This window comes from Microcaecilia unicolor, chromosome 13, assembly GCF_901765095.1.
Source record: "Microcaecilia unicolor chromosome 13, aMicUni1.1, whole genome shotgun sequence".
Classification (NCBI taxonomy): Eukaryota; Metazoa; Chordata; class Amphibia; order Gymnophiona; family Siphonopidae; genus Microcaecilia; species Microcaecilia unicolor.
In genome coordinates, this window is record NC_044043.1 from 78,706,635 (window position 1) to 78,719,670 (window position 13,036).

General features: G+C 45.3%; 1 protein-coding gene across 1 annotated transcript in view; it reads right to left on the reverse strand.

Moving 5' to 3' along the window:
• Positions 1–2,492: 2,492 nt before the first annotated feature.
• The window catches only part of LRRC47 (leucine rich repeat containing 47), a 39,293-nt gene continuing 28,749 nt past the window's right edge, over positions 2,493–13,036 (reverse strand). Inside the window, exon 9 of the transcript XR_003939940.1 lies at positions 2,493–2,503. The gene's annotated coding sequence lies outside the window, so the exon portion shown is untranslated. The remainder of the gene's footprint in view (positions 2,504–13,036) is intronic.

Consider the following 13,036-nt stretch of genomic DNA (forward strand, 5'->3'; position numbering starts at 1 on the left):
TTATTTTTGTTACATTTGTACCCTGCGCTTTCCCACTCATGGCAGGCTCAAAGCGGCTTACATGGGGCAATGGAGGGTTAAGTGACTTGCCCAGAGTCACAAGGAGCTGCCTGTGCCTGAAGTGGGAATCGAACTCAGTTCCTCAGTTCCCCAGGACCAAAGTCCACCACCCTAACCACTAGGCCACTCCTCCACTCCATGCTGGCTGTCATTTGGCCTTCCTTCCACCATTTTAAATAAGTGAAATATCTGGTTCGGGCTTCAAAGATGGTATTTTTCAAACAACATCTGCACTTATGCAGTAGCTGAGCCAGTTAGCAGATTGAAAATCACTGCCACTCTGGCCTAACTCCCCCCTCGACCATCCACAAAATAGCTGGTTTCAACATGGGCAATTAGAGGGGATATTCAGCGGCACTGTCCACTGAATATCCCTGGATAGCCCTGCACAAGCGACTTAAACAGCTATTTATATTGCTTTGAATATCTACCCCACAGCGTCTCATTGGTTAATCTCCTTTTACCAGGTCTCTGAGATACCTGTTATATCTACCTCTTCATTTAGTGCTATATATTAATAGAAATCAAACAAAATAAAACATGGAAAAGAAAATAAGATGATACCTTTTTTATTGGACATAACTTAATACATTTCTTGATTAGCTTTCGAAGGTTGCCCTATAAGCAAATGTGGTAGATGACAGTATATATAAGTAAAACATCCAAGCATTTCATTGACAGTCTAAGGTTGGAGGTGGGCAGGAGGTATGCATGGGAACATCAAAGCATTTCAGAGATAGTCTAACAGGATGGGGGTGGAAGGTGAAAGGAGGGTGATAAACATAGCAATACAACTTTATGGGTTATAATAGGCTAGAAAACCCAGATATTTGTTAAGTCCTGTCTGTTGGGTGTCAAAATATCCAATCATTTTGAATTCAAAGGTCTTACGTTCCTGTATTGTTTTAAAGTTACCTTTCAGGATTCTTACTGTGAAGTCACTGGTACAGTGATCTGGTTTTGTAAAGTGCTGACCCACAGGGGTGGAAACCAGGCTATATATTGTAACTCTTCCATCTTATTTTTTAGGCTTCTAACAGTTGTATACATACACTTCAAATTGTGGTTTTTGTTTGTATCTGCAGGTTGCTTAAAAGTTGACAGGGATAATTTGCAGTCTTTACTCTGCTCTTCCCTTCAAGGCTCCTGGTTTACTTTTGGCTTTGTTGCAACCTTTCTATTGAGATGTCCTAACTTCCTTGTTCCCTTCAAAGATGCCTTACTCCAAACCATGTGCTCCTGAGTGACTGTTGGCTTTCACCCAGGTTCTAGTTTAAAAGAGAACATTTTTCATGCCTATTTTATACATGCATAACCCCCTGGGGTTTAAACAGGGTTTACCCATGGAAAATGCTTAAAAAATCACCCCCTTGATGTAGGTGGTTTATGCTGCTTTGGTTTCCTTGGTAGAGCTGGTGCAAGAATATTAGGCACCTTATGTAAACCTTAGCCTGCCCCCCCACACACACTTCTTTCACATTACCCTTTAGCTCCCTTGGTCCTCTCCAGTTATCATAATCACTCTATCATCCCTCTCAGAATAACCTGGGTAAATGGGCTGCTTGAAAAATGCCCACCTCGCCTACTGTGGGTGATGCATGTGGGAAAAAAGAACCCGAATTATAGCTACGTCATGCAAGGTTCCACATTAGGAGTTACAGACCAAGAAAGGGATCTGGGTCGATAATACACTGAAACCTTCTGATCAGTGTGCTGCTGCGGCTAGGAAAGCGAATAGAATGTTGGGTATTATTAGGAAAGGTATGGAAAACAGGTGTGAGGATGCTATAATGCCATTGTATCGCTCCATGGTGCGACCGCACCTTGAGTATTGTGTTCAATTCTGGTCACCGCATCTCAAAAAAGATATAGTAGAACTGGAAAAGGTGCAGCGAAGGGCAACGAAAATGATAGCGGGGATGGGATGACTTCCCTATGAAGAAAGATTAAGGAGGCTAGGGCTATTCAGCTTGGAGAAGAGACAGCTGAGGGGAGACATGATAGAGGTATATAAAATAATGAGTGGAGTGGAACAGGTGGATGTGAAGCGTCTGTTCACGTTTTCCAAAAATACTAGGACTAGGGGGCATGCGATGAAACTACAGTGTAGTAAATTTAAAACAAACCGGAGAAAATTTTTCTTCACCCAACACATAATTAAACTCTGGAATTCGTTGTCGGAGAGCGTGGTGAAGGCGGTTAGCTTGGCAGAGTTTAAAAAGGTTGGACGGTTTCCTAAAGGACAAGCCCATAAACCGCTACTAAATGGACTTGCAAAAAATCCACAATTTCGGGAATAACATGTGTAAAATGTTTGTGCGTTTGGGTAGCTTGCCAGGTGCCCTTGACCTGGATTGGCCGCGATGTCGGGGACAGGATGCTGGGCTCGATGGACCTTTGGTCTTTTCCCAGTATGGCATTACTTATGTACCTCCTGTTGTTTCTTCATTTTTGTAGTTGTCAGGATCTGTTGTTTTGCTTTGACTGCAGCTGAACTTTGATGGCCTCCAGAACCTGCTACTCTAGGTGGCAGCCTAGTTTTGCCTACTGGTTGGGTTGGCTAACTGCCTGGTATTCCCTAGTAGTCTTTTATCTAGGTGCTACTAGGGTTGGGCCCTACTTAACGAAATCTTTACAGAGAATAAAGGTGAATATTGATCCAAACACTCCCCATCCACCATCTGCCATAGCAGACAGGTTTGATTGTTTTGTTTTGCTGTTGCTCTGGCTTTAAGGCTTCTGCTCAAGTTTCAGTTACTTGAGCTTACTTTCTTGTCTAAGCCAGCAGATGGCAGTAAAGTACTGAAACTACACCATCCTGTACTACCAGATTGCTTTCCAACAGGTCTGTGTCTGTAAGAACTGAGGGGCTGATGCTGAAAACTTGTGATTAATAGTCAGGGTTGAACTTAGAGCAAGGAGTAGAGATCAGTGCTCAAAGGAAATTGCATGCAAATGAGATGTGCAGAAAGTCTGTGCGCAGTTCGGTAGAGAAAGCGCATGACACATGCGCAGAACCAGTCTTGCGGTAAGTGTCAATGTTCAGTACATGCCCAGGCCAGAGAAATGGGAGTGGGGAGAAGGGGCAAATGAGTGCAGTAGATGTGCTCCATTACACAGGAAAAAAGCAGAAACAAAATACAAAACAAGACAAAATAAAAACAGAAACAACTGTTCTTTGGACCCTGCTGTAAAGGCATGTGTCATAGACAGACATCATACGCGTACCAGGGGCGTAGCCAGACAGCAGATTTTGGGTGGGCCTAGGCAAGAAGTGGATGGGCACCAAATGTTCTCTCCCCCACCCCCACACCAAAAAAATATCTCAGATGGTGGGAAAATGATTGTCTCCAGTCTCCACCTTGGTAGTCTGCAGCAGGCATGCACTGAAAACTGAGCATGCGAAGGTGCCAGTATTGTGGAGAGCAGCTTTTTCATTACCATGTGCTACTGTTGGATGGGCCTGAGCCCTAAGTGGATGGGCCCCGGCCCACCCAAGCCCACCTGTGGCTACGCCACTGACGCGTACAGTCATTGACAATTCTTATTGGTTACTTTTTTTAATTGTTGTCTTTTTATTGGGTTTTGTTATTGTTGTTGTATTTTGTGTATGGCAACCAGAACACTTTTCTTTTTTAAGGTTACATTACTGTTCTGGATGGGATACACGCACATGAAAAGTGCAGATACTACTAAAAAATGCAGACTACTGACTACTACTACTACTACTTATCATTTCTATAGTGCTACTAGACGTATGCAGTACTGTACACTTGAACATGAAGAGACAGTCCCTGCTTGACAGAGCTTACAATCTAATTAGGACAGACAAACAGGACAAACAAGAGATGAGGGAATATTAAGGTGAGGATGATAAAATAAGGCTTCTGAACAAGTGAATAAGGGTTAGGAGTTAAAAGCAGCATCAAAAAGGTGGGCTTTTAGCTTAGATTTGAAGACGGCCAGAGATGGAGCTTGACGTACCGGCTCAGGAAGTCTATTCCAGGCATATGGTGCAGAAAGATAAAAGGTACGGAGTCTGGAGTTAGCAGTGGAGGAGAAGGGTGCAGATAACAGAGATTTACCCAGTGAACGGAGTTCCCGGGGAGGAATGTAGGGAGAGATGAGAGTGGAGAGGTACTGAGGAGCTGCAGAGCGAATGCACTTATAGGTCAATAAGAGGAGTTTGAGCTGTATTCGGAAACGGATAGGAAGCCAGTGAAGTGACTTGAGGAGAGGGCTAATATGAGCGTAACGACCCTGGCGGAATATTAGTCGTGCAGAATTTTGAATAGATTGAAGAGGAGAGAGATGGCTAAGTGGGAGACCTGTGAGAAGCAAGTTGCAATAGTCTAAGCGAGAGGTGATAAGAGCGTGGATGAGGGTTCTGGTAGTGTGCTCAGAAAGTGTGCTACTGAGAAGCTACCCCTTCACATGCAACGCCACCTCAGACCTGCTGGAAAATTCTGAACATTACAGGTAGGCGCTCCCTTCTGTGCATCACATGGCATGCTCATTTTAATACATTTGCATCAAGTTTTTGGCCACTGCTCTTGTGCACAGTAAAAGCAGTCAAAACCCTTTGAGCTTTAGCTGCACAATAACATACACCCAAAACCGGCTAAAACTAATCAAAAGAGAACATTACAAGCCCCGTAAGCTTTGAGCATCAGCCCCTGAGCCATTTCACAGAGGTGGCCAACACTTGTACAAAAAGGCTAGTCAACATTTATACCCAATAACTTACTAAATCCCATGTACAGTGTTTAGGAAACCTGTATAAGAGATCCTGCTCACCATGAATTGAGTAATGATAGCTTTTATTGTCAGGCACTAAACAAGCTTTTAATCCTTTCATGTCCCATGTTCCATATGAGAACTGAAATGTTAGGCATTTATGGGCATAAAAGGGTTAACTGATACAAGGAAAGCAGTATCTGAACCTATATTTGAGTCACCACATAATCCGTGTTAGTGAACAGTTCCTTGACTACTATATTTTCCTGTACACAAATGCAAACTCTTCTTAATGCATTTAGGATACCCAGCACTGTCATCCCTGCAGAGCTGCTCATTAACAGCTTTCAGCCAACAGGAGAGCAGCAAATCTTGATGCATTACTCAGGGCGACCAAAAGGATAAAGGAGATGGCACACACCTCTGATATGAGGAAAGGCTAAAGAGGTTAGGGCTCTTCAGCTTGGAAAAGAGACGGAGGAGGGGAAATATGATTGAAGTCTACAAACTCCTGAGTGGTGTAGAACGAGTAGAAGTAAATCAATTTTTTACCATTCCAAAAGTACAAAGACTAGGGGACACTCAAGGAAGTTGCATGGAAATACTTTTCAAACAAATAGGAGGAAATACTTTGTCACTCAATGAATAGTGAAGCTTGGAACTCTTTGCCAGAAGATGTAGTAACAGCAGTTAATGTATCTGGGTTTAAAAAGGGGTTGGACAAGTTCCTGAAGGAAAAGTCCATAGTCAGCTATTGAGACAGATGTGTAGCATGGAATGTTGCTACTATTTGGGATTCTGGAATCTTGTTACTCTTTTGCATTCCGGAATCTTGCTACTATTTGGGTTTCTGCCAGGTTCTTCTGATCTGGTTTGGCTACTGTTGGAAACAGGATACTGGGCTAGATGGACCATTGGTGGCCATTCTTATGTTCTTAAATTAGATACTTTTGCACATACCACAGCAATGGCCCTCACTCCTAACCAGGGTATGTGGAGTATGGTCTCAGTTCAAAGGGAGAGTTTCCTTCTGGAGCTTAAGTTTGTAACATGCAATGGTAACATTTCAAAGAGTGCTTGGAAATGGCTTCTAATCAAGCCTTTGACAAAATATTTCTGTAATTTTCTGCCACATGTTCTTGGTTTCCAATTGCATTTTTTGTTATTTAAGGACCTTTTTTCTGAGTGGAGGAGTGGCCTAGTGGTTAGTGCAGTGGACTTTGATCCTGGAGAACTGAGTTCGATTACCACTGCAGCTCCTTGTGACTCTGGGCAAGTCACTTAACCCTTCATCGCCCCTGGTACAAATAGTACCTGAATATAATATGTAAACCGCTTTGAATGTAGTTGCAAAAACCTCAGAAAGGCGGTATATCAAGTCCCATTTCCCTTTCCCTTATGCATCCTGTCTACCATCTGTAGCCCTGTCCCTATCCTTTCTCCAGTTCCAACATCTGCCTTCAAAGTGTTCCAATCCAGCCCTTAAATTCAGCAATTTTCCCTCCATCCATATCCAGCATTTCTCCTCACTCCCCTCCCCTCCGTCCATGTGCATCTACTTCCTGTCTTCCCTCCCCTCCATCCATGTCCAGCATTTCTTCTCTCTCCCTCCCACTCCATCCGTGCGCATCTCCTTCCTTTGTCTTTCCTTCCCTCCATCCTTGTTCAACATTTCTCCTCTCTTCCCTCCCCTCCATCCATGTGCGGTATATCAAGTCCCACACATAAGGGTATATTCTCAAAAGGCTGCCAAGCACTGGGACAACAGTGCACAAATTCTATAACAGCAATTATGCGCATGTCCACATTTATGTGCCCAGTGTTAGGCATGCCAGCTCAGAGGCTGGTGTAAGTGATTGTGCCTAACCAAAGACGCATAAATGATAGTTTATGCGTCTTTGGTAAGGCACAATCACACCAGCCTAACCAATTGGTCTTTGGTAAGACACAACTCTTCCACTGTACGATTCCCTAGTATGGCTGTGCCACATGAACTTGATCTTACCAAATCACCCTTTATTTGTTCACATCGGAGCCTGCAAAGGCCTCTCCGGTACTATGTAAGCCACACTGAGCCTACAAATAGGTGGGAAAATATGGAATATAAATGTAACAAATAAATAAATAATATTCTATAACCTCTTCTGCAGTATTGGTTATTACTGAAAGCCCAGAGTCTTGTGCGCCTGTTCCAGCTGTTACCGGGCCCATTTTCCATTGCATGTGTCCACTGTGATATGGGTTACTTTAAAAAGCAAAGATATGGCTTTCTGCATCAAATCAGTCAGGTTTTCAGCATATCCAAATCTGCATATATTTGCACACAATGGAACCTATGCTGGAAATCCATCTCTTGCATATTCATTGTGAATAGCTAAAAGCTAGACTAGTTGTATTAAATTTCCAAGTGATATTTATCTCAAATTACCTGGGTGAAAATGGTGGAAATCCTGCAGGGATTAATTTACCAACAGTATGCACCAGCTCCCTCTGGTAGATAACATACATTAAGGGCCTTAGCACCTACCATTAGTAAATGACCCCTATGTGTGATAGGCTGAAAGGAGTTTGTAAACCACATTTTCTGATCCAAATGCAAATGTTTAATCCTTATTTGGCAGTTGCATCAACAACCCTATTTTAATACCTTGCTCACATTTGTACTCATTCTACAAACCGCTTTCAATTTTCATTAATATCCTTTGTAATGCAGAAAAACTGTCACATTTATTTTACTAAAAGGTTCTAGTAAAAAAAAAAAAATGTTTGGATGTAGAATTTAGTTAAATAATGAAATTAAACACTACCACCCTGTTTACTAAGCTGCACGGCAATGCTGACACAGTCCATTAGCCACTAGGATGGCTTAGTAAAAGGGGGGGGGGGGGGGGGAGGGAACGACATGAGTTCATCCCTGGGAAAACATGACAAGTTGCAGATCCATTCTGAACACTTAAAAAAACAGTTTCACAAATGTAGAATTTTTTTGGTCCTGGAGAACCAGCCAACAGTGAACTTACTATATGGGGCCAAACTACAATATTGTTTATTACTGCACATTAATATATGTCCAAAACGTTATTACACTGAAGAAGTATTTGCGCCAAAATAGCAGGGCTTTTTTGTGGGGGTACTGAGTACCAGTACCTTTTTCATTGTCTGCTAAAATTGACCCAAGGAACCCCAAGTTTTAATGAAAGAGCTCAGGCTCTACATACCAATTCTGCCTTGTCATAGGTTCTATGACTGGTTGCACAGGGGACCTGGCTATTGTGGGGTGGATCCCTCAGTGATCACCCCAACCTGAAGGGTGGCCTAGCATTTGAGTACCGGCACCTTTTTTCCTAGAAAAGATGCACTGCAAAATAGTAACAGGTCTGTAAGGACTCTCTTCAGGGCCGGCGCGAGAGTATTGAGCATTCTAGCCAAACCTTCAGCCTTACCCCCTTCCTAATTAACTTTCAGGCCTCTGCTAACACCCTCCCCCTTATCCCCAAGACATCATGTTTCTAAACAAATGGGAGAATAGGCTATTTGAAAACTGCCGTCCTTTCCTGCAAGGAACAAAAAAAAGGATGCAGTGATGTTTTTTTTTTTGAGTTTGTGTGGCTGTCAGGTTCTATCCTTTTATTTTGACTGCAGCTGCTCTAGGCAACCTCCTAGTCCAGTTTAATAGTTGGGCGGCCCTGGGAGTTGGGCGGGGTGTGGGGGGGGGGGGAGAGAAGAAACCCTCAACAACACTATATTTAAATAAGTACATAAAATGAAATAACACTTACACAGAAGAATGCACTACGTTTAGCAAAGCACGGTGTCTTAAAAAGGAGTTCAATTATGGTACCAACCCCCCCCCCCCCCCCCCACCACCACCACCAAAAACAGTTTAGCTCCCCAGATCAGGTTTTCGGCCGAAGTGCTAGGTCCCGAGTCCAGCGGGAGATTTCAGACAAACTGAAGAAACAGAGAAAGTTGTTCTTAAACATACACACAAAGCTTTCTGCTTTTCGGTCCGGCTCTCCATCCAGTTATGTAATAAGAGCTGAGAGGTTGACCCTGGATTTGGGATCCTGGTACTAACCATCCCCGTGTGAGACCGGAGAAGTCCTGGCTTCATCAGTCACCCTGATAAACAATCTTTATGGCGGTGTCCTGCTCCATGAGACGGGGCTCTGTGGTCTGTGGATGGGACGGGGAAAACAGGACTTCATTGACCCGCAGGACCCACTCTGCGATCCTGCTTCGGTTGTAATATCCCAACTCTGCCGCGCGCTTCTGCTCCTGATCCAGATCGAGTTCCGCCGCGATCCTCTGCTCCGGCCCCGATTCTGTTATGTACCTCTCCTCCTGCTTCGAATCCAGCTCTGCATCGCACCTCTTCTCCTGCAGATCCGGATTTAGCGCCACCTCGGAGCTCTCCTGCTCTGGTTCTAGTCCCGCCCTGTACCTCTTTCCCCGAAGATCTGCATCCAGCTGCGCTGTGCGCCTCCTCTCCTGTAGATCCGGACCGAGCTCCGCCTCCCAGACTCCAAATGACAACACGTCTCTTGCACCAGTCCCTCCCCTGGAGCAATGGGAAGGGGGTCGGTCGGGAACCACAGCTTTGTGCTGTGGGGCGCACTCCAGGCCCCAGGGTGCTGCGGCTGCCAAGAGGCAGGCTCCTTTCTGTTGGCAGCTCTCCGGGGTCAGCTCCATTTTGGGGTGCATGCCCTTGAAGGCCAAGGGATGCCCACTGGCAATCACCTGCACCGAGCGAATCCCCCCAGGACTGGGCCAGCAGAGGGGAGCTGCCCTGATCGGTGGCAGGAGGCTCCGGCAGTAACTCCTGTAGCTGCCCGGACTCATCCTTAGGAAACGACGGCTGCAGGTGATGTTGAACTGCGGGCTGGACTTGCAGGCGCCCGGCTTACCAGAAGCCGTATAGGAGTGTAATGAGTTTTTCAGTCCGTTCCCCCCCTTGGCTGATTTCCTTCTGTCCACACAAAGCAGCCTCCTGTGTATCTGTGCAGAGCCGGACACGGGCATATTATAAACGATGATCCCTTCAGTCAGATTGTCTTTCTTCAGCCTAAGTTCCCTCTTCCTCCCGCCCTTGGCTTTCACTTCTAGTCGGTGTGAGGTCCGCTTTGATCAGGAAACCTTTAAAAAAAAAAAAAAAAAAAACCACCCAGGTGGAGCAACTGTCTACAATCTGGACAGAATCAACAATGGCACTGGTGTTTCCTGGCAGGGGACACGCTATAGCTTCAAGTTTCCAGCTTTCAGCATTTAGTTATAGCCAGTGAAAGCGCTTTTCATTTGTAATGCCACCCTCCTTCAAAGGACAGACTATTTTTGAGAGCAGCTCAGAAGCAAGTAAGTGAAACCTTGGCCTTTCATCACAGTTCAAGTAGAAGTGTAAATATTTAATGTACATTTGAGGGTGCTATGACAGAAGCCAGTCAATTTTACTAAGGTAAAAGGAAGGAGGCGACTAGAAAATCAACTTGAAATGAATAGGCCAAGTGACTGAAGTACAAATACTCCCCCCCTCTCCCTTTCTCTTTATGGAGAGGAGTGGTGGTGGGGGAGGGGGGAAGTATTTGTAATTCAGTCACTTGGCGTAAGTTTCAAGTTTATTTCCTAGTCCCTTCATACATACAACATACATTCAACATTCCTAGTTCCTTTCATACATACATTTATTAGGCTTTATTGACCACCTTTATGAAGAGATTCACCCAAGGTAGTGGTCAGGAAGTACAGTTTAACATAAAACTTAATTTTGTTAACAGCATAACAATAGTAAAACAACCAAAATAGCATGAAGCCAAGGACCAAAGTTAAACCCGAACACCACAGCCCTAGTATTTAAAAGTACTGGACTTCAACTTCTGTTACTCCAAGTGGACTGTGAGCCTTGGCGTGGCCTTTGGTTTCTCGTTCTGGTTACATTTACAGAGACCAGAAACACTTTAGGAAAATCAGGGACTGTCCTTCTTTGTTTATTGTACAGCGCTGCGCAACCCTAGTAGCGCTTTAGAAATGTTAAATAGTAGTAGTACCTCATTTGTTCTACATCATTCTACAATCAGAGCGTGAGGCAATTTAACTTGTTAAACAGCATCGGAAACTCATTAGTAAAACCATACTTTTATTTTGAATATTAAGTCTACAGCACAAAGTTGTAGTATAGAGCCCTGGACACCGACTGCTAAGAGTACAGTTTTACAAATGGTCCCCCCCCCCCCCCCACAGACACACACTAGGTACCTATACCATAATAGCACCTGCATTCTGTTTTAAAACACTAGTATAACCCTGTAGTGACCTAACATTTTAAGCACTTTCTTTGTGAACCCATTGGGTACACAGAAATTACCTATATACGATACATGTAAACTACTTTAGCTGTACCACAGAAAGGCAGTATCTCACCAAATCCATGACCGCAGTTACACCAGCCCAGGGGCGTAGCCAGACTTTGGTGAGAGGGGGATCCAGAGCCCGAGGTGAGGGGACACATTTTAGCCCCCCCCCCCCCACCGCTGCCACCAACTGTGACCACTCCCCCTGCCGACGACCCTCTCGACCCCCCTCCCGCCACCAACCCTCCCTCGCCACCGCCTACCTTTGCTGGTGGGGGACCCCAACCCCCCCCAGCCGAGGTCCTCTTCTTCCTTCGTTCTGTTTCTGAGTCTGACGTCAGACTCACAGAAACAGAAGGAAGCCTTGCAGATCAGCCAGCGGAACAACGGACGTCAGACTCACAGAAACAGAAGAAAGCCTTGCAGATCAGCCAGCGGAGCAACGGACGTCAGACTCACAGAAACAGAAGAAAGCCTTGCAGATCAGCCAGCGGAGCAACGGAAGTCAGACTCACAGAAACAGAACAAAACTTGCAGATCAGCCAGGCTTTGTTCTGTTTCTGTGAGTCAGACGTCCTGCACATCAGACTCAGAAACAGAACGAAGGAAGAAGAGGACCTCGGCTGGCGGGGGTTGGGGTCCCCCGCCAGCAAAGGTAGGTGACGGTGGGTTGGCGGCGGGAGGGGGGGGTCGAGAGGGTCGTCAGCAGGGGGGACCAGGGTCAAATCTACGGGGGCCCAGGCCCCCGTAGCTAAGCCCCTGCACCAGCCATAGACCTAGCTTAAGTACAGGTGCCTAAAACATAGCAAGGGAACACAAAGTACAGTATTCTATAAGTTATACACATAACCTGACACCCCCACCCCGGACATGTTTTCTACCATAACCCCTCCCCTCAAGACAGTGACACTACAAACTGGCAAAGCTGCCACAATGGTACCTTAACATCGGCGCATGTTCAAGGCCTGCTACCTTCCATCCTTTACACAACAGGAAGTTCAGAGAGGGTAGGAGCCCACAGGTGCTCAAAGCACCACACTGGCCAGTGGCTCTGCCACCCTGCTTTTGGAGCTCTGCCAATTTGTATCATTGACACTCTAGGAAAGGAGGGGGGGGAATAACAACAGCACAGGGGAAGAAGAAAGATTGGGGGGAAGGGGTTGGAGAGAAACGGAAGGAGCAAAATGCTAGGCCTTTTTTTTTTTTGCGGGGGTGGGGGGGAGATTTGCGAGGTAGGGAAGGAGAGAATTATTGGACACCATGTGTATGTTGGGAAGGGAGTAGAGAGCTGGGAGGCAGAGAAATGATGGACACCATGGTTGGGGAATGGGATCCAGAGTTATGGAATAAATTACATAAAGAAATTAGAAATATTAGCTGCTATTCTGAATTTAGGAAGGCAATAGGATTCTTGAACTGAGGTAGGAAAAGGGTTTTGGGGGGGGGGGGGGTTAACTTAAATATTTGCTTGTAATTCAATGGACTTGTCCATTTCTATTTTACACTGGGATCTGCCTTGAGCCTTTTTGTAGGTTAAGCAGAATAAAAATGTCTATATTAGATTAGTACACAGGACTTGTAAAGGGAAATGGGACTTGATATATCGCCTTTCTGAGGTTTTTGCAACTACATTCAAAGCGGTTTACATATATTCAGGTACTTATTTTGCACCAGGGGCAATGGAGGGTTAAGTGACTTGCCCAGAGTCACAAGGAGCTGCAGTGGGAATTTAACTCAGTTCCCCAGGATCAAAATCCACTGCACTAACCACTAGGCTACTCCTCCACTAGCAACATTCCATGCAGAAGCCTGCCCTTGCAGATCAGCAACGCGGCCGTGCAGGCTTCTGTTTCTGTGAGTCTGACGTCCTGCACGTTTGTGCAGGACGTCAGACT